This window comes from Schistocerca nitens, chromosome 3 (genome assembly GCF_023898315.1).
Source record: "Schistocerca nitens isolate TAMUIC-IGC-003100 chromosome 3, iqSchNite1.1, whole genome shotgun sequence".
NCBI lineage: Eukaryota > Metazoa > Arthropoda > Insecta > Orthoptera > Acrididae > Schistocerca > Schistocerca nitens.
The window spans coordinates 534,846,614-534,865,759 of NC_064616.1; the positions used below are offsets into that span (position 1 = coordinate 534,846,614).

General features: G+C 37.9%; 1 protein-coding gene and 1 pseudogene across 1 annotated transcript in view; both read left to right on the plus strand.

Moving 5' to 3' along the window:
* LOC126248451 (solute carrier family 41 member 1-like) overlaps positions 1-19,146 on the plus strand; it is a 330,662-nt gene that overhangs the window by 249,051 nt on the left and 62,465 nt on the right. The gene's annotated exons all lie outside the window — the stretch shown is intronic.
* LOC126250156 (5S ribosomal RNA) lies at positions 31-148 on the plus strand (annotated as a pseudogene).

A 19,146-nucleotide genomic window follows, 5' to 3' on the forward strand; every position in this document is an offset into this window, starting at 1 on the left:
ACTTCTGGTACACCTAGTGTTAGAAATTGGGCCAATGGCCTTGCTGCAGTGGTAACACCGGTTCCCGTCAGATCACCAAAGTTAAGTGCTGTCAGGCTGGGCTAGCACTTGGATGGGTGACCATCCGGTCTACCGAGCGCTGTTGGCAAGGAGGATGTACTCAGCCCTTGTGAGGCAAACTGAGGAGCTACTTGACTGAAAAGTAGTGGCTCTGGTCTTGGAAACTGACATACGGCCAGGAGAGCGGTGTGCTGACCACATGCCCCTCCATATCCACCTCCAGTGATGCCTATGAGCTGAGGGTGACACGGTACCCAGTCAGTACCGTTGGGCCTTCATGACCTGTTCAGGATGAGTTTAGTTTAGTTTAGTTTTATTGTTAGAAAGTAATCTTTCAGCAGTTTGTTCACCAGTACTCTGGCATTTGTTTTTTTAATAGGATATAATTTCACTAATGTTGTAAATCTATGTACCATACAGAAACATATTCACATCCCCTGATAGATAGGACTAATGGTCCAAAACATTCTAAGTGGCTAAGTCAAGTCTGTTTTGTGGCTCTATGTGCACATCTGGCCTTTACAATCTTATTATTGGCACTGACTTTCTGAAATCTCTCACTCATTTTTAAGTCAATTAGTAAATCCACATGCTGCCCTCAATCCATGTGACTTTTTTCTTTGGGGATACCTAAAGGAAAAAATTTTCCCGAAACGTCCACATGATTTAATGGAGCTCAGTAGACTTATTCTTCAAGCTTGCAGTGAAATCATGGAAGACATCAATAACTTCAGCGTTCGTTTGAAGGGAGTTAGGAAACAAAATGGTGGACATATTGAGCATGTGCTGAGTTAGAACAAATCTCCATGGATGGCTCTTCATTGTAGTATATGTTCCTTTCAGATTGTATTGACAATAAAGTTTATATTCAAAAACAAAATGGTAACACATTTTGTGCGCCACCCTGTACACACACATCAAAAAAAATTTTGCATCACCCCAGTTCCCAGAACTCCTGAAGATAGACATTGGCTCTGGATATTGTATCACGGATACAGTCCCTTTGACTGTTCAGAGATGTCACTAAACCTGCCCAAAGATGTAAACAACCATGCATGAGCAGCACCTATTAGATGGACGGGGTCCAACAGATAATCAGTTCCAGTCATTCCACCAGAAAGGAGGTACACAAATTGTGCTGTCTGTAGTTCAGCCATGCTGAGATGGTCAATACTGTGGTTCAATTGTGTCCACATTGTTACTTTGTACCAGGAAGGACTCTCAACAAGGGAAGTGTCCAGGTGTCTCGGAGTGAACCAAAGTGATGTTGTTCAGACATGGAGGAGATACAGAGAGACAGGAAGTGTCAATGACATGCCTCGCTCAGGCCGTCCAAGGGCTACTACTGCAATGGATGACTGCTACCTATGGATTATAGCTCAGAGGAACACTGACAGTAGCGCCACCATGTTGAATAATGCTTTTTGTGCAGCCACAGGACGTTGTGTTATGACTCAAATTGTGTGCAATAGGCTACATGATGCACAACTTCACTCCCAATGTCCATGGCAAGATCCATCTTTGCAACCACAGCAACATGCAGCATGGTACAGTTGAGCCGAGCAACATGCTGAATGGACTGCTCAGGACTGGCATCATGTTCTCTTCACTGATGAGTCTCACATATGCCTTCAACCAGACAATCGGCGGAGTCATGTTTGGAAGCAAATCCAGTCATGCTGAATGCCTTAGACACACTGTCCAAGGAGTGTAGCAAGGTGGAGGTTCCCTGCTGTTTTGGGGTGGCATTATGTGGGGCTGATGTACGCCGCTGGTGGTCACAGAAGGCACCGTACTGACTGTATGTTACGTGAATGCCATCCTCCAAACGACATTGACAACAACATCAGCAGCACATTGGAGAGGCATTCATCTTCATGGATGACAATTTGTGCCCCCATTCTGCGCACCTTGTGAATGACTTCCTTCAGAATAACGACATCGCTCAACTAGAGTGGCCAGCATGTTCTCCAAACATGAGCCTTATTGAACATGACTGGAATAGATTGAAAAGGGCTGTTTGTGGACGATGTGACTCACCAGCCTCTCTGAGGGATCTGTGCCAAATGGCCATTGAGGAATGGGACAATCTGGTACAACAGTGCCTCGATGAACTTGAGGATAGTGTGCCATGGCGAATACATGCATGCATCAATGTTTGAGGATGTGCTACTGGGTATTAGAGGTATCAGTGTGTACAGCAATCTGGACCACCACCTCTGAAGGTCTTGCTGTATGGTGGCACAACATGCAATGTGTGGTTTCCATGAGCAATAAAAAGGGCAGAAATGATGTTTATGTTTATCTCTATTCCAATTTTCTGTACAGGTTCTGGAACTCTCAGGAACAAGGTGATGCAAAAATGTTTTGTTGTGTGTAGAAGCATGTGCATGTGAGCTTCAAATAAATAATGGTACTTTTATAACTATAGCTGTGCATAGGTCCCCCTTGGGAAATTTTCAGCCATTTTTGAAAAACTAGGATTCTTTGCTGTGCTATCTGTCAGACAGAGGGAAACAAATTATTGTTTGTGGGTGTTTCAGCGTAGATTTTCTGAAAGAGTCTGATACAAATCTTGACTTTGAATTATTACATGGTTCTTTCAATTTGACATCAGTTACTCATTTTCCTACTGAGGTGGTACAGGAAAACAGCACACTGACAGATAATGTTTTCATAGATCAAGATAAATTTAATCAAATAAAAATTTTTCCCATTAAGAATGGTCTGTATGATAGTGATGCACAGCTATTTACAGTATATAAGATACCTCCATATAGTAATGCAAAACAGTCCTCCAAAATAGTGTGTTCAGTTAACAATTTAACAACTGCAAATTTTAGAGAAAGCTTGCAACAGTTAGACTGGAATGAGGTATTCAGGGAACCTGGTGCTAATTTAAAATTTAACCTAATTCATGATACCTTTATGAATATATTTGAAAACAGTTTGCCTAAAAAAAATTGAAACATGATTGTAAGAAATCATCTAAAAAGCCATGACTTACTAAAGGGATAAAAATATCTTGTCAACAGAAAAGGGAACTGTGTCTTATAGCTAGAAGGAGTAATGACCAAGAAACAGTAAAACATTATAGAAACTACTGCATTGTAGGAAGTAAAGTTATTAAGAAATTCAGAAGTATGTGCATGATGTCTGAGACTGGCATCTCTGATACTAAAATTAAAACAATTTGGAATATTGCTAAAAGGGAAATGGGGCAACTGAGGGAAAAGAAAGACTGTGTTCCTATCAAATTCAATGAAAATCTTATTAACAAAAAGTGGGAAGTAGAAAATATTTGTAATAATTATTTTTGAAATGTTGTGGAAAAAATAGGATCCAGCTACTCATTAGAAAATGCAAGGCTGTATATGAAAGAGGCAATACCTATGCAATTTGATAAAATACCTCTCCTACCGAAATTAGGAAAATAATAAATTCACTCAAAGTAAAAGCTTGCGTGAAATTGATGGTATTTCCAACATTGTACTAAAAGCTTGTTCCCAGCAGAAAAGTAGGATTCTCAGCCACATATGTAGTAACTCACTGAAACAGGGCACTTTCCCAGACAGCCTGACATATGCTGTTGTTAAACAACTGCATAAAAAAGGGGATGGATCTAATGCTAACAACTACTGCCCAATCTCATGTGTGACAGCTTTATCCAAAATTCTTGCAAAAGTAACGTATTCAAGAGTAGCTTCACATATCTGTAAAAATGAAGTACCAACAAAATGTCAGTTTGGTTTTCAAAAAGACTTTTCAACAGAAAATGCTGTGTATACAATACTTTCACTGATCCAATATTAAATGATCTCAGTAACCGAACATCACCCATCAGGATGTTTTGTGACCTCTCAAAGGCTTTTGACTTTTTGAATCATGAAACTGTTCTAGATAAGGGTAAGTATTGTGGTATGAGTGGGGTTGTGCACAGATGGTTTACTTCATATTTAACTGGAAATATGAGAATATTGAAATTAACAATACAGATAGTCTGCAAAAATCAGCTGAATCCTCTAACTGTGGAGGTATCAAGAATAGCGTCCCACTGGGTTAAGCCTTGGGTTCCTTGTTATTCTTAATAAACAGGGTGTTACAAAAAGGTATGGCTGAACTTTCAGGAAACATTCCTCACACACAAATAAAGAAAAGATGTTATGTGGACATATGTCCAGAAATGCTTAATTTCCATGTAAGAGCTCATTTTAGTTTCGTCAGTATGTACTGTACTTCCTCGATTCACCACCAGTTGGCCCAATTGAAGGAAGGTAATGTTGACTTCGGTGCTTGTGTTGACATGCGACTCATTGCTCTACAGTACTAGTATCAAGCACATCAGTGTGTAGCATCAACAGGTTAGTGTTCATCAGGAACGTGGTTTTGCAGTCAGTGCAATGTTTACAAATGCGGAGTTGGCAGATGCTCATTTGATGTATGGATTAGCATGGGGCAATAGCTGTGGCGCGGTAAGTTTGTATTGAGACAGATTTACAGAATGAAGGTGTCCCGACAGGAAGATGTTCGAAGCAATTGATCGGCGTCTTAGGGAGCATGGAACATTCCAGCCTATGACTCGCGACTGGGGAAGACCTAGAACGACGAGGACACCTGCAATGGATGAGGCAATTCTTCATGCAGTTGACGATAACCCTAATGTCAGTGTCAGAGAAGTTGCTGCTGTACAAGGTAACGTTGAACACGTCACTGTATGGAGAGTGCTATGGGAGAACCAGTTGTTTCCGTACCATCTACAGCGAGTGCAGGCACTATCAGCAGCTGATTGGCCTCCACGGGTACACTTCTGTGAATGGTTCATCCAACAATGTGTCAATCCTCATTTCAGTGCAAATGTTCTCTTTACGGATGAGGCTTCATTCCAACGTGATCAAATTGTAAATTTTCACAATCAACATGTGTGGGCTGATGAGAATCCGCGCGCAGTTGTGCAATCACATCATCAATACAGATTTTCTGTGAACATTTGGGCAGGCATTGTTGGTGATGTCTTGATTGGGCCCCTCTTCCACCTACGCTCAATGGAGCACATTATCATGATTTCATGCAGGATACTCTACCTGTGCTGCTAGAACATGTGCCTTTACAAGTATGACACAACATGTGGTTCACGCACGATGAAGCTCCTGCACATTTCAGTCAAAGTGTTCGTACACTTCTCAACAACAGATTTGGTGACCGATGGATTGGTAGAGGTGGACCAACTCCATGGCCTCCACGCTCTCCTGACCTCAACCCTCTTGACTTTCTTTTATGGGGGCATTTGAAAGCCTTTGTCTACACAACCCTGGTACCAAATGTAGAGACTCTTCATGCTTGTATTGTGGACAGTTGTGATACAATACGCCATTCTCCAGGGCTGCATCAGCGCATCAGGGATTCCATGCGACAGAGGGTGGATGCATGTATCCTCGCTAACGGAGGACATTTTGAACATTTCCTGTAAGTGTCCACATAACATATTTTCTTTCTTTGTGTGTGAGGAATGTTTCCTGAAAGTTTGGCAGTACCTTTTTGTAACAGCCTGTATAGTAATGACTTGACACTCTATATTCATGAAGATTCAAAGCTAGTTCTTTTTGCTGATGATACAAGTATGATAGTCAAATCCACCAAACAAGAATTTGCTGAGGAAATTGTAAATAATATCTTTTCAGAAAATTATGAAGTGGTTCTCTGCAAATGGACTCACAAAATTTTGAGAAAACATTGTATATACAATTCTGTACAGTAAACAGTAAACTATTGACAGGTATAGCCTTTGTCTGCTGCTAAGCAAAATATTAAGGATATCTGGTGCGCCCATTGATGAGAAATTGGATCAGAAGAAACACTTTGATGATATGCTGAAATGGTTAGGTTCATCTGCTTATACTACTAGGGTTACTGCAAATTTTAATGATACACATATCAGTAAATTAGCCTACTATGCTTGTTTTCATTTACTGCTTTCATATGACATCATATTTTGGGATAATTCATAATGAAGAGAACAAATATTCATTGTACAAAAGTGTGAAATCAGAACAATAGCTGGAGCCTACCCAAGTACACCTTGCAGACATTTATTTAAGGTACTCAGGATATTCACAGTACCTTCACAATACAGGTATACGCTTATGAAATTTGTTATTAATAACCCAACCCTCTCAGAAATAATGGTGAAGTGCATAGCTACAATACTAGTAGAAAGGTTGGTCTTCACTATTCTGGATTAAATCTGACTTTGGCACAGGAAAGGGTGAATTATACTGCCACAGAAGCCTTTAGTCATTCCTAAATGACATTAACTGTCTGACAGATAGCCAACCAACATTTAAAACAAATTAAAAGAATTTCTGAACAACAACTCCTTCTACTCAACAAATAAACACTAAATGTCATATTCATGAACTATGGAACAAGTATTAATGTAATGTAACCACTATTCTCTACACTCCTTGATAAAGTATATGTGATTGCATTTTCAGTCCCTTTGAAACTGCCTAAGTTCACATATCAATGCCCGGTGATTGCTGTAAACAATCACTTTGTGCCCCATTACATAGTGCTGAAATTTCTGCAAGCTGAAAACTATAGGTAACATCTTCCACTTTTAATATGCAATAATTACTCTCTGACTGCTGTAAAGGTCAACTAGCAAAGTTTATGGTCTCATGTATGTCTTCACCCCATTCTTTATCCACCCAAAATGTTCTACAGCAATCCCATACCTGCATGCATCTTCCATTAAACAAAATGGCTCAGCAAAGTCTGAATGATATAGTACTTTACAATTACACAAAGCCTCAAAGCCTCTTTAAGTTCGTCAGATGCTGTTTGGCATTCCGCCATCCATTTATAAGGTACATTTTTGTTCAACAGGTTCCTTAAGGATGGAGCATTAAATAACTGTCCTGGCACAAGTATACAATAGAAATAAAATACATGAAATATACCCTTCAACTTTTTTATTTGTATACATTTATAGTTTCCTATCCCACTAATTTCATACCCTAAAAATCTCAATACATTTTCTACAAATTCAGTTTTACCTAATCTTCATTTCATTCCCCCCTTTTCAGTTGATTCCAAAATTTTTTCTAACAACATGTAATGTTCTTCCTAAGTGACTGTGAAGATTAAAACATCTTCATCATATACTATTATAATCCTTAATTAATCATTAAAGTTATGTGATGTAGATTGTACAGATGTACAAACACTTATCTTGAGCCCAAATGCTACAACTTTGTACTGATAACATCGACCTTCAAACAGGACTCAATGTACTTCCTGGATTCCTTTGCTAATGGTAAATTCCAATAGCTGCATTTCACATCACTATTTTCAAGTTAAGTCATTTCCTGTTAAAACCACCTTATTTAGGGCCATAGTATCTAACACCATACTCAAAGAATCATCTTTTTTTAATCGCAACAATTGAAGGATTATTACATACACTCACAGCTTTCTCAGTGGTTCCTCATTTAATCATATTTTGAATTAAATCCCTCACAGCTTCTTTATTCAGTTCAGCAAAATGATATAGGTTTTAAAAATTTTTTCATCTCCTTTAAGAGTTAAATAACATTCATAGTCTGTTACTAGTACTTGTTGATATGAGAAAACATTTTAATATTTAAGCAGAACCTCTCTTAATTCTTTCTTTTAGTGTTCATTTAACTCAGGAATTTCTTCTAATTTTTATTTTCTTTATTTTATATGATAGGTATTTCCTTTGGATTCATGCCCATTTCTTCATCATACTCATTATACTCTAGAACTCTTCCTTTTTCCTACAAGTTCTTATAGGAATATTGGCACTTTCATCAGTTGTCAGTTGTGAATCCTTTCTGGAAAATGGTGTAGTAACTCTTTTCCCCTTCATTTCCAAAATCACAGAATCTCCATTAAAACCCAGATCCCTTTGTATTTATTTGAAAAGTAAACCCCAATCAACATGCCAGAGCTCAAGCTCAGAATTATAAGAGAGTTGTGATACAGATGTGTACCCCTCAGCTTAATTGGTAAAATTACTTTGTATTTAACAATATTCTTCAGTATTAACCTTCCCAGTGGCTATAATTATTTGGATATCCACTACAGGCATTATTAGCAATTCCTCTTTTTCTGGTAACACATCTAACCAGTTCTGACACAGCTCAAATATTGCTGCCACTATCAGCTAAGCAATGCACTTCTTCACCTTATACCCTCAAATTAATCACTGGTTGCCCTTTCTTTTCCTGCTATTATTGACTTCATCTTCCCCCAGGAAATTGTGCACAATTTCCCTTGCGTCAAAACCTTCCCTATATGTGGAGGTCACACACATATTTGCAGCATTGCTATCACTATTCAACCTTTTGGTGGTTCACATTGCTCTCACTATTCTTCCTTTTGGCATTTCACAATCTGTCCACTAATGACAGATCAAACGCTTCTCCAAGTCTATTTTATCTCTTTTCATAGTATTCAAATTGTTTGCAACTCCTCTAATTCACTACCATCTTCATCCTCCTCTCAGTTCTCACTAATTTCCTAATCCCCCCCCATTATGGTTATCGCCTGCCTGCACTTTTCCTATTACTGTACATAAATCTTCATTAATTGCCTCCAATATTTCAGCCACCCTTCTCTCATCTAGCTCCTGCATTCCTTCATTATCTGCATCCTCCCCTTCTTCCTGACAAGATTCATTATCAGTTTCCTTTATATTTCTTTTTTACTTTATATTAAATGCTTTCCTTTATATTAAATGCTTTGTCATTTTTTCTTCAAACCAGCTACCTAATTCTATGTACTGCAGTGTTTCCTTCATTCTTTCATATTAAAAACCCACATTAAACATGCATATTCTTATCAGACTGCCCACAGTTGTACAGCCAGTCCATAGTGTCCAATGGGCACAATATTTCAATGATCAGATATATCACCACTGTCAGGTGCATTGATGAACTGAGCTCCCGAGGGCATCCAGCTGACTTACAATCCATCCCTTCACAATCCATACCCTCCTAGCTCCATGCCAAAGGACACTCATAGGCAGTCACAGAGATGTTTGTGTCACCATCTGCAGTATATTGATGAACTGCTCTGTCTGCCCTAGTCACCAAATGGAGGTGTTTGCTGAGCATCTTCTTAGTTAGACTGATTGCTCATTCATAAGCCTTGCTGAGATTATAGCCACAGGTCTGATAGACAAAATTATCCCTAGTCTGCATTTCAAAGGCTTCTCTAATGACACTGTCACAGTATTTGGTAGTCTGCTCTAAAATCCATTCATATTCAGTCACATGATTCTCTGAAAAATGGTGCTCTGTGCCAACTAACTTGTTGGGGTACATTAGTCAAGTGTGCTTGGCATCAATCTTCAATGGTGCACACTGTTTGTTCAATATATATCTTGTCACATTGGCATGGAATCTGATATACTCTGGCCTTGAGCAAACCAAGGTCATCTTTGACACTTCCAAATAATAATGGGGGACAAGAGACAGTTCTTACAAAATGCTTTTTTAGTATGCATACAACTTCTCCCGATAGCATGCTGATGTATGGTATACAGGCTGTAGCTACCTCATCCTCTTAGATCTCCACAGGTTGTACTGTTATGGGGTGAACAGCACACTTAATCTGCCACTGTGAAAATCCATTTCTTTCAGAACACAATTCCGAGATAAGGAAAGAAGATAGGAAATTTGGGTTTAATGTCCTATCAAGATCGAGATCGTTAGAGATTGGGCACAAGTTCGAATTGTGTCAGGGATGGGGAAATAAATCAGCCATGCCATTTCAAAGAAACCATCCCAGCATTTGCCTGGAGCAATTTAGAGCAATCACTGAAAACCTAAATTTGGATAGCTGGACAGCAGCTCTGAGGTGTTCCAGTTCCTGGGGTATAGTTGGGCTAGGGTGCCATCAGCTTGTCTCTTGATCATAACATCAGTGAATGGTAGTCTTCCTTCTTCTTTGGTCTCCATAGTGAACTTGATTTCGGGATGTGTGGACTACAGATGCAGAAGGAAGTTAAGGAGTTTGTCCTTTTCCATGGGGCCAGATGATGACAGGGCCTCTTTCTCAAAGTGCCCCAAATACAAATTCACAATCAATGGCAATAGTGGGCTGCCCATAGTGACTCCCTCTCTTTGACCATAGTATTCTCCATTAAATAGAAAATGTGTGGAGGTTAGGACATGCCTGAAAAGGTTGGTAGTCTTCTCATCAAATTTCTGATCAGTGAGTTCTAGTACCCTTCAGAGGCACCCTGATGAATAATGAAACATTGTCAAAGCTCACCATACCTGAGTCCATCAGCCTGAAGTTGTTGAGGCATTTAACAAAATCCACAAACTGTGAATATGATATGGCCATTTACCCGTATAAGGACAGCTATTTTCCCAGCAAATATGTGAGAGCTCTGAGGTTGCAAACAGTGGAGCAAAAAGGCACCCCATCTTTGTGGACTTCGAAGAGGCCATAAAGTCTTGAGAGTACAGGTCATTGTGGTAACAATTTCTTGATGACCCCTCTGGTAACTTGGATTTCTTGAGTAGCACTATAATCTTGTTCTCCACCCTCTTGATGGGTTCAGCATTGATCTTGCTATAGGATTTGTCATTTAGTAGGCTCTGCATCTTTTCAGTGTAGTCCTTGTGGAAGAGAACAACAATAGCATTGCCTTCATCAGCAGGTAAGATTACGATCCCAGTGCACTCTCTCAGATTCTGAATGGCCGCCCTCTCTTTGCTGGTAATGTTTGACTTCATAATCTTAGTTGTCAACAGAGCACAGCAAGTTTCATGATGCACTTCTTCTATTGCTTCAGGCTAAGTCAAATGGCAACCTGTTCAACAGAAATGACGATGTCTATGACTAGTTTGAATTTCGAGCTGGAGGAAAAGTTAAGTCCTCTTAGTAGAACTGAAACTGTATCATCACTCAACTGCATGTTAGTCAGATTGATGACTGTCTTGCATGGGGCCTCCAACAATGGTTTGTCAATGATGGGTGAAAATTTGGATATTTTATGTCCTGCAGCATTCCTAAGGGGAGAATCGGCTGCCGCCCAGGTAACGCCATCTATTTAGCCCCATGTTCAAAAGTCAAAATCATTAGCCAGTTGCAAATGTAGTTTAAAAGGTCCCTGGGTGTTGCACGCAAGGCTCTGGCAGGTAAAATGTACTCTCTCACATACCATGACAAGGCTGGCCTGCTTCTTGATTCTCCTGGCTGCTGCAGGATCGATGTGATGTGTGACCCTAACAAAGTTTGGTGCAACTTGTGCTCCACAATATCTCTTTATAAGTGCAAGAGCTCTCAGCAAAGGCCATCTTTGGAAGCACAGCTTGTCAAATTTCTTTATACTGTGATACATCTCCTCCCCATAAAGGTATGCGATTTGAATCTTCAGTTCCTCCTGTGCTGATCAAACTGTCCACGGGTGTACTGCCAGTCCATAGTGTCCAAGAGGCACAATATTTTGGCAGTCAAACATGTCACCATCATCAGGTGTGTTGACAAGCTGGGTTCCTCAGCGTGAGAGGCCAACTTAATCAGGTACTAAGAACACCAGTACTCATGGCACACACCATCTCAGACAGAAATTCTACTCCAGGAAATGGAACACCTCAGAAATGTGTTCCATAAAATGGATACTTAGAATAGCAGATTAAGCACTCTCTTCGCCCCACCACCGTAGTATAAGCTGTGGAGATGGAAGAATACATGGAGGAGAGGTAGCCGCAGCCTGTGCACAGATTGAAACAGCACCATGTAAACACTGCCTTCTGCCTGCCCAGTAAAACATGGACATTACTGGGGAGTGTCAAAGATGACATCTGTTTGTTGAAGGTCAGGATGTAACAGATTCTGTGCCAATGTGGCAAGACACAGACTGCACAAACAGTGCACACAAATGCTAAGAACACCAGCAGTACACTTAACTAATGTATCCCAACAAGTCAATGGTCTCAAAGCACTCTTTTTCAGAGAATCATGTGACAGAAAATGAACGGATTTTAGAACAGACTTCCAAATACTGGGACAGTGGCATTAGAGAAGCTGTCAGAATTCACACCACAGATAATCTTATTAATCAGGATGACAGCTATAATCCCAGCAAGGCTTGAAAACAAGCACTCAGTCTAATTAAGAAGATGCCTCACAAACATAACAATCTGGTGATCAGGGCAGACAGAGCATCTACATCCATGCTACTGCAGATATCAATGCCAGTGTCTCTGCAACTGCTGACACACACCCTCAGCCATGGACCATGGATGAAACGGCTTGATGTAGGAGAGAATATAAGTGAGCTATGCACCCTCAGTAACTCAGTTCATCAACACAGCTGATTAGATTAGATTAGATTAGATTACATTAGATTAATACTAGTTCTATGGATCATGAATACGATATTTCGTAATGATGTGGAACGAGTCGAATTTTCCAATACATGACATAATTATGTTAATTTAACAACATACTTAAGTTAATATAACAACTTTATTTTATTGTGTTTTTTTTGTTTTTCTTTATTTTTTATTTTTATTTTTTTAATTTAATTTTATTTTTTTAATATTTTTTGTTTTTTTTTTCTTAATTTATATCTAAAAATTCCTCTATGGAGTAGAAGGAGTTGTCATTCAGAAATTCTTTTAATTTCTTCTTAAATACTTGTTGGTTATCTGTCAGACTTTTGATACTATTTGGTAAGTGACCAAAGACTTTAGTGCCAGTATAATTCACCCCTTTCTGTGCCAAAGTTAGATTTAATCTTGAATAGTGAAGATCATCCTTTCTCCTAGTATTGTAGTTATGCACACTGCTATTACTTTTGAATTGGGTTTGGTTGTTAATAACAAATTTCATAAGAGAGTATATATACTGAGAAGCTACTGTGAATATCCCTAGATCCTTAAATAAATGTCTGCAGGATGATCTTGGGTGGACTCCAGCTATTATTCTGATTACACGCTTTTGTGCAATAAATACTTTATTCCTCAGTGATGAATTACCCCAAAATATGATGCCATATGGAAGCAATGAGTGAAAATAGGCGTAGTAAGCTAATTTACTAAGATGTTTATCACCAAAATTTGCAATGACCCTTATTGCATAAGTAGCTGAACTCAAACGTTTCAGCAGGTCATCAACGTGTTTCTTCCAATTTAATCTCTCATCAATGGACACACCTAAAAATTTGCAATATTCTACCTTAGGTATATGCTTCTGATTAAGGTCTATATTTATTAATGGCGTCATACCATTCACTGTACGGAACTGTATGTACTGTGTCTTATCAAAATTCAGTGAGAGTCCGTTTACAAGGAACCGCTTAGTAATTTTCTGAAAGACATTATTGACAATTTCATCAGTTAATTCTTGTTTGTCAGGTGTGATTACTATACTTGTATCATCAGCAAAGAGAACTAACTTTGCCTCTTCATGAATATAGAATGGCAAGTCATTAATATATAATAAGAACAACAAAGGACCCAAGACTGACCCTTGTGGAACCCCATTCTTGATAGTTCCCCAGTTTGAGGAATGTGCTGATCTTTGCATGTTACGAGAACTACTTATTTCAACTTTCTGCACTCTTCCAGTTAGGTACGAATTAAACCATTTGTGCACTGTCCCACTCATGCCACAATACTTGAGCTCGTCTAGCAGAATTTCATGATTTACACAATCAAAAGCCTTTGAGAGATCACAAAAAATCCCAATGGGTGGTGTTCGGTTATTCAGATCATTCAAAATTTGACTGGTGAAAGCATATATGGCATTTTCTGTTGAAAAACCTTTCTGGAAACCAAACTGACATTTTGTTAGTACTTCATTTTTACAGATATGTGAAGCTACTCTTGAATACATTACTTTCTCAAAAATTTTGGATAAAGCTGTTAGAAGGGAGATTGGATGGTAATTGTTGACATCAGATCTATCCCCCTTTTTATGCAAAGGTATAACAATAGCATATTTCAGTCTATCAGGGAAAATGCCCTGTTCCAGAGAGCTATTACACAGGTGGCTGAGAATCTTACTTATCTGTTGAGAACAAGCTTTTAGTATTTTGCTGGAAATGCCATCAATTCCATGTGAGTTTTTGCTTTTAAGCAAGTTTATTATTTTCCTAATTTCAGAGGGAGAAGTGGGTGAGATTTCAATTGTATCAAATTGCATAGGTATGGCCTCTTCCATTAACAGCCTAGCATCTTCTAATGAACACCTGGATCCTACTATATCCACAACATTTAGAAAATGATTATTAAAAATATTTTCAACTTCTGACTTTTTGTTCGTAAAGTTTTCATTCAATTTGATGGTAATACTGTCTTCCTCTGCTCTTGGTTGACCTGTTTCTCTTTTAATAATATTCCAAATTGTTTTAATTTTATTATCAGAGTTGCTGATTTCAGACATGATACACATACTCCTGGATTTTTAAATAACTTTTCTTAATATAACACAGTAGTTTTTATAATTTTTGATAGTTTCTGGGTCACTACTGAACATTGTGCCCGTAGGACACTACAGACTGACAATACACCTGTGGACTTTTCAATCAACAAACATGCTAAGAGAAACTGAAGAATCACATAAATATTCTGATTTCATTAATTTCATAAACCTCAGTTTTATCACTCCTGTCATAATCTGAACTTCTGATAATCTGTTGTTTTGTTATACAAAGGGAATGGCTAGTGGATTCAAGTTACAGTTACCCATTCTGAAAATGCTAGTCACTTCTCAGTTGGGATCTACCTTCCCATACTCTGATATTCTGCTTCATTTCCTACTTGTGCCCTAACCTCTTGTTTATTTTGAAAATCATCATCATCACGTCTTGGAAAACATGGTCTATAAGCAGGTTCTTGCTCCCTGTTAATTGGTCTATTTGCTGTAGTGTCCACCACCTCCTGGTTCCTCTCCTGCTGTCATTATGGAGCACACACTTCATGTTTACATGTACACTTTGGTGGGTTTCTACGTTTTCCTGAATCCTAAAGTTCCTATTTTCTTGCCCTTCATGTAATAACTTTTTGCAAGTAATTAGTAAATTTGTTAACATCATTCCTGTGAGCAAAAATAATTTTATTATGCCAATTCACTGGTAACTTTCCATCCAGTCCCTTACTTATCTGCTCTGGCTCTAATTTATTTGTCAGATATGAGAGGTTTGTAACCCACCTTAAAGCAAATCCTTTACACTTTCCTTCTTAAGATTAAAGTTCCCACCAGCCCAGAAATTGTTTTATAATTCCATGTGTTTCTGCTTACCCCAATATTTTGAAAGAGGCTTGTTTAAATTTTTCTAAGCTATCATACTGTCCAGTAGCAGTGACACTCCATGCCCCAGCTTTCCCCCAAGAATTTCAAAAATATAAAACCAATATTTGGCCAATCAAACAACAAACTAAGCAAAAACGTTTCAAAATCATTCCAAAATTCTTTCAGATGCACATTTCCTGATGAATCAAAATATAATAACTATCTGTTTGTAATATAAGCCAGTTCAGAAGATTCCATCACCAGATTATATGCAACACCATTAATACCAATTCTAGCATCATGTTCTACTTTAGGCAGTATGTTATCATGCTCATGTAGTTTAGTTTTTACTGTCACAACTTGATTAGTCAACTGATCTGTATTAGCATCTGCCATTTTCACACTATCAGACCTAACTTTTATTGATTTTAAACAGTTAGCACTATCTGTTTAATTTTTGCATCCAAAGCTTTGTGGTCACTTTCACAAACAAATTCTACAGCAGCAACTTACTGCTCTGTGTTATGTACATTCTCTTGAACTTGATCTTTTCTTTGTTTGCTTCCAATAGCCACCTTTTCCTATAACCTCTATTAATGGCTTTTGATACTTTCTGAGGATTTCTTATAGCTTTTCTCAAATAAAGAAGTTCTTTTGGCAACCTTAGAGTCAAACAAATGGAAATCTTGCACCATCATTTTCTTTACATAAGCTTCCTGGCGTTCCAGTTTTGTATTAATTTCAGATTTAAATTTCCTTAGCTCACCAGCCAAACTATTAATACTACTAGACTGTTATTGAAGTTCACTAGGCTGTTATTCGATTTCCTTGTCAAGATAAACAGCCTGTTGCTAAATTTTCTTATCAGGATTACTAATCTGTTGCTTCATATTTTTATTTACTTCAGTAAAATTTTTGTTTGTGCTAAAAATTAATGCTGGGTACATGTCTTGCAAACAATCTGGTCTATTTCCCCCAGTACAATTCCCTGTTCTGTTTGCTGTACAGGCAGCATACCAAATTTGTTGTCTGCCTCCATTGTTTCTTGTTCATTTACATTTAACTGACTAACACCACCAGACAGACATGTATCACTAAACTTATTCAACCATTTACAGTTAAAATTTAAACTATCACCCAGAGCTGCCTTTGACGAAACATTTTCTTCCAATTCTGTCTCTACAATTGGAAATAACTGAAGTACATCATCAACTAGAACATTATTACTTACTGAATCATCTGTTTGTGTTTGCTAGGGACTGATTGTTTTACTAGTACTCACATTCAACTGAACTTTATCCCCTTTTTTCACATTTTCAGAACAATCACACTCTTCCATGCATGCCGGTCTTTTAATACAAGCACACAATAAATAAAATACACATAATGTATCTCCAGTTTTCTGCTGTGATCAAAGTGTGTTGTATCTGTGGGTCTGATTACCAAAATCAGCAACAACAGTTTCAGGATATTCATCCACTGCACGTTGTTATCACTGCTCCATTCCACCAGCCACTAATGCCAACCACTGTTATCTCATCCACATCCGCACTGTGTCCTCCTTCATCTTGATGATGTTGCCACCCATTTCCCATTGTAAAGTTCCAGTCCTCTTGGCATCAATCTTCTTTTTCACATTCTTGTGCACTGCCCCATGCTACTTTCACTCACTGTCTTATACTGTCTTCTTTTAGCAATATTCTTGATTGTGGTTCACCCTACTACAGATTTTATTTCCCAGACACTAATGTAGCATGTGTGATGGTGTAGTTAATAATTTTACCTACACAAAAGGTTCACTCACCTTGTGGTGAACTGCTCGCCTTCCGCAGCAATCATGCCAGACCTGATAGAAAACAGTTGATGTTTCTCAAATGGATGAGCTGTAGTAGAATCAGATGCACCAACTGTATCTAAATGTTGCATTAAATATTTTTATAGTTCCATGTTTTTTGCAAGTTACTGAGTGAAAGTAAAGTTTTTGAATAAAAATTCTTTTCTATTTTTGCTTCTTTTCTACAAAATAACCGCCATGTCCATGGTAGTCTGAAATTACAATTTCAACACTCACAGACATTCATATTTAGCCAGTTTCTGGTATTTAACTAAACCTGATACCAGAAAGATTACAAAACCAATTGTCTGTGACAGAATTTTCACTCTACTATTATCCATGCCAATCACTTTGAATGTTCAGTTATTGAATACCATTCTTATAACATGCTACATGGGTTTTTAAATAATTCCAAAGTCACAGTTTACACAGAAAAATCGGAATATCATGTGCTTGCGTTTATCACATGTTTGCTATTACTTCATGGCATTCCATTGTCAAGTTTCACTCATTATTCCACAAAACTACTACATTCAGAGCTCCTAATACCCACATCCTACCCTCATGGTCGCTGACCAAGGCTTCATCTACACTCCCCTGAGCATCAAAACAAGCACAAAAGTATTGGCATCTGATTAACTGAGAAACATCATAGCCAATCAAATATTGGCATAAAACTGCACTATCCTGTCTCTTTTACGTTTGACCAATTACCACATAAAACTTTTATGAGCAATTTTTTAAAAGAACAAATTTATAAAACCCACATATATCAAAATAGCTTCCTCTTTAAGTAACCTAGTTATCATAATAAAGCTGCTCCCTGCCATTCACTGCTACAGGGGTGATGTAAAGATGCTACATCTCAGTGCAAGACTAAAATCTAGAATATATAATTATTCACATATGGGCCCAATAGGACCAAACAGAGTACAGTCAATCAATGTTGATTTTGCTGGTTGGCCTTCTTTTGTGTCCAAATTTGTTTCATCCACTCAGAATGAAGTGTCTTTCTTTCATCAGACCACAGAGTTCCATTCTGTTTTCTAATTTTCCTCTGACCAACTTTCCAATCAAATGTCTTTTGTCTGAAAGTTTTTCTTTCTGTAACATCTGCCTGAATTATACCTGCTGCGATCCATTTAATTGCCTCAGTGTTGGTCTTACTTCTGGTTTTGTAGAATTCTACTATTTGTTTTGTCAACCAATTGGGTGCCATTCTTTTAATGTGCTGATAAAATTTAAGTCTTTGTTTTCTCATGTAATCATGTATGTCTGTGTATTCTTCTATTTGTTTATTACTTCTGAGCCTATAAGCTTTGAATTTCTTCAGTGCCCCTCTTTCTATTTATAAGTAAAGTTTCTGCTCCATAAAGACATTCAGGTTTGATTACAGTGCTGTAATGGCTAAGTTTACTGAATTTAGAAAGTGATTTTTCATCATAAATATTTTGTGTTAATCTGAATGTGGTTGCCATTTTTTGACAGCAGACTTTGCTTGCAGCCTTTTTTCAGACCGTTTTCTTGAATTATTTCCTTCAAGTATTTAAACTGAGAAACCCTTTTCATTTTTCCATATTTCATCTTCAAAAACTTTGGTACTTGTTTGTTACATGTAATATATTTCGTTTTTATGAATGATATTTGTAGTCCTACTTTTTATGCAACCTCTTTAAGAATTCCAATTTGTTTTTGGGCTGTGGTAATATCCTTATGTAAAACTGCCAGATCATCTGCAAAAGTGAGGCAGTCTATTGTAATATTACTTGATTGATCTATATTTTGACTTGACTCTTGCCCTCACCATTCTGTCATTATCTTTTCCCAAACACAGTTAAACTGTAACAGAGAGAGTCCAGTCTTTACATCAAATGGTTCAGAAATGTCTCCCATGAATTTAACTTTAGAGCTAGTGTCGGATAACATTTCCTTAATAAGTGTTAGAGTTTTGTTCCTTTAAAATTTGGAAAAGA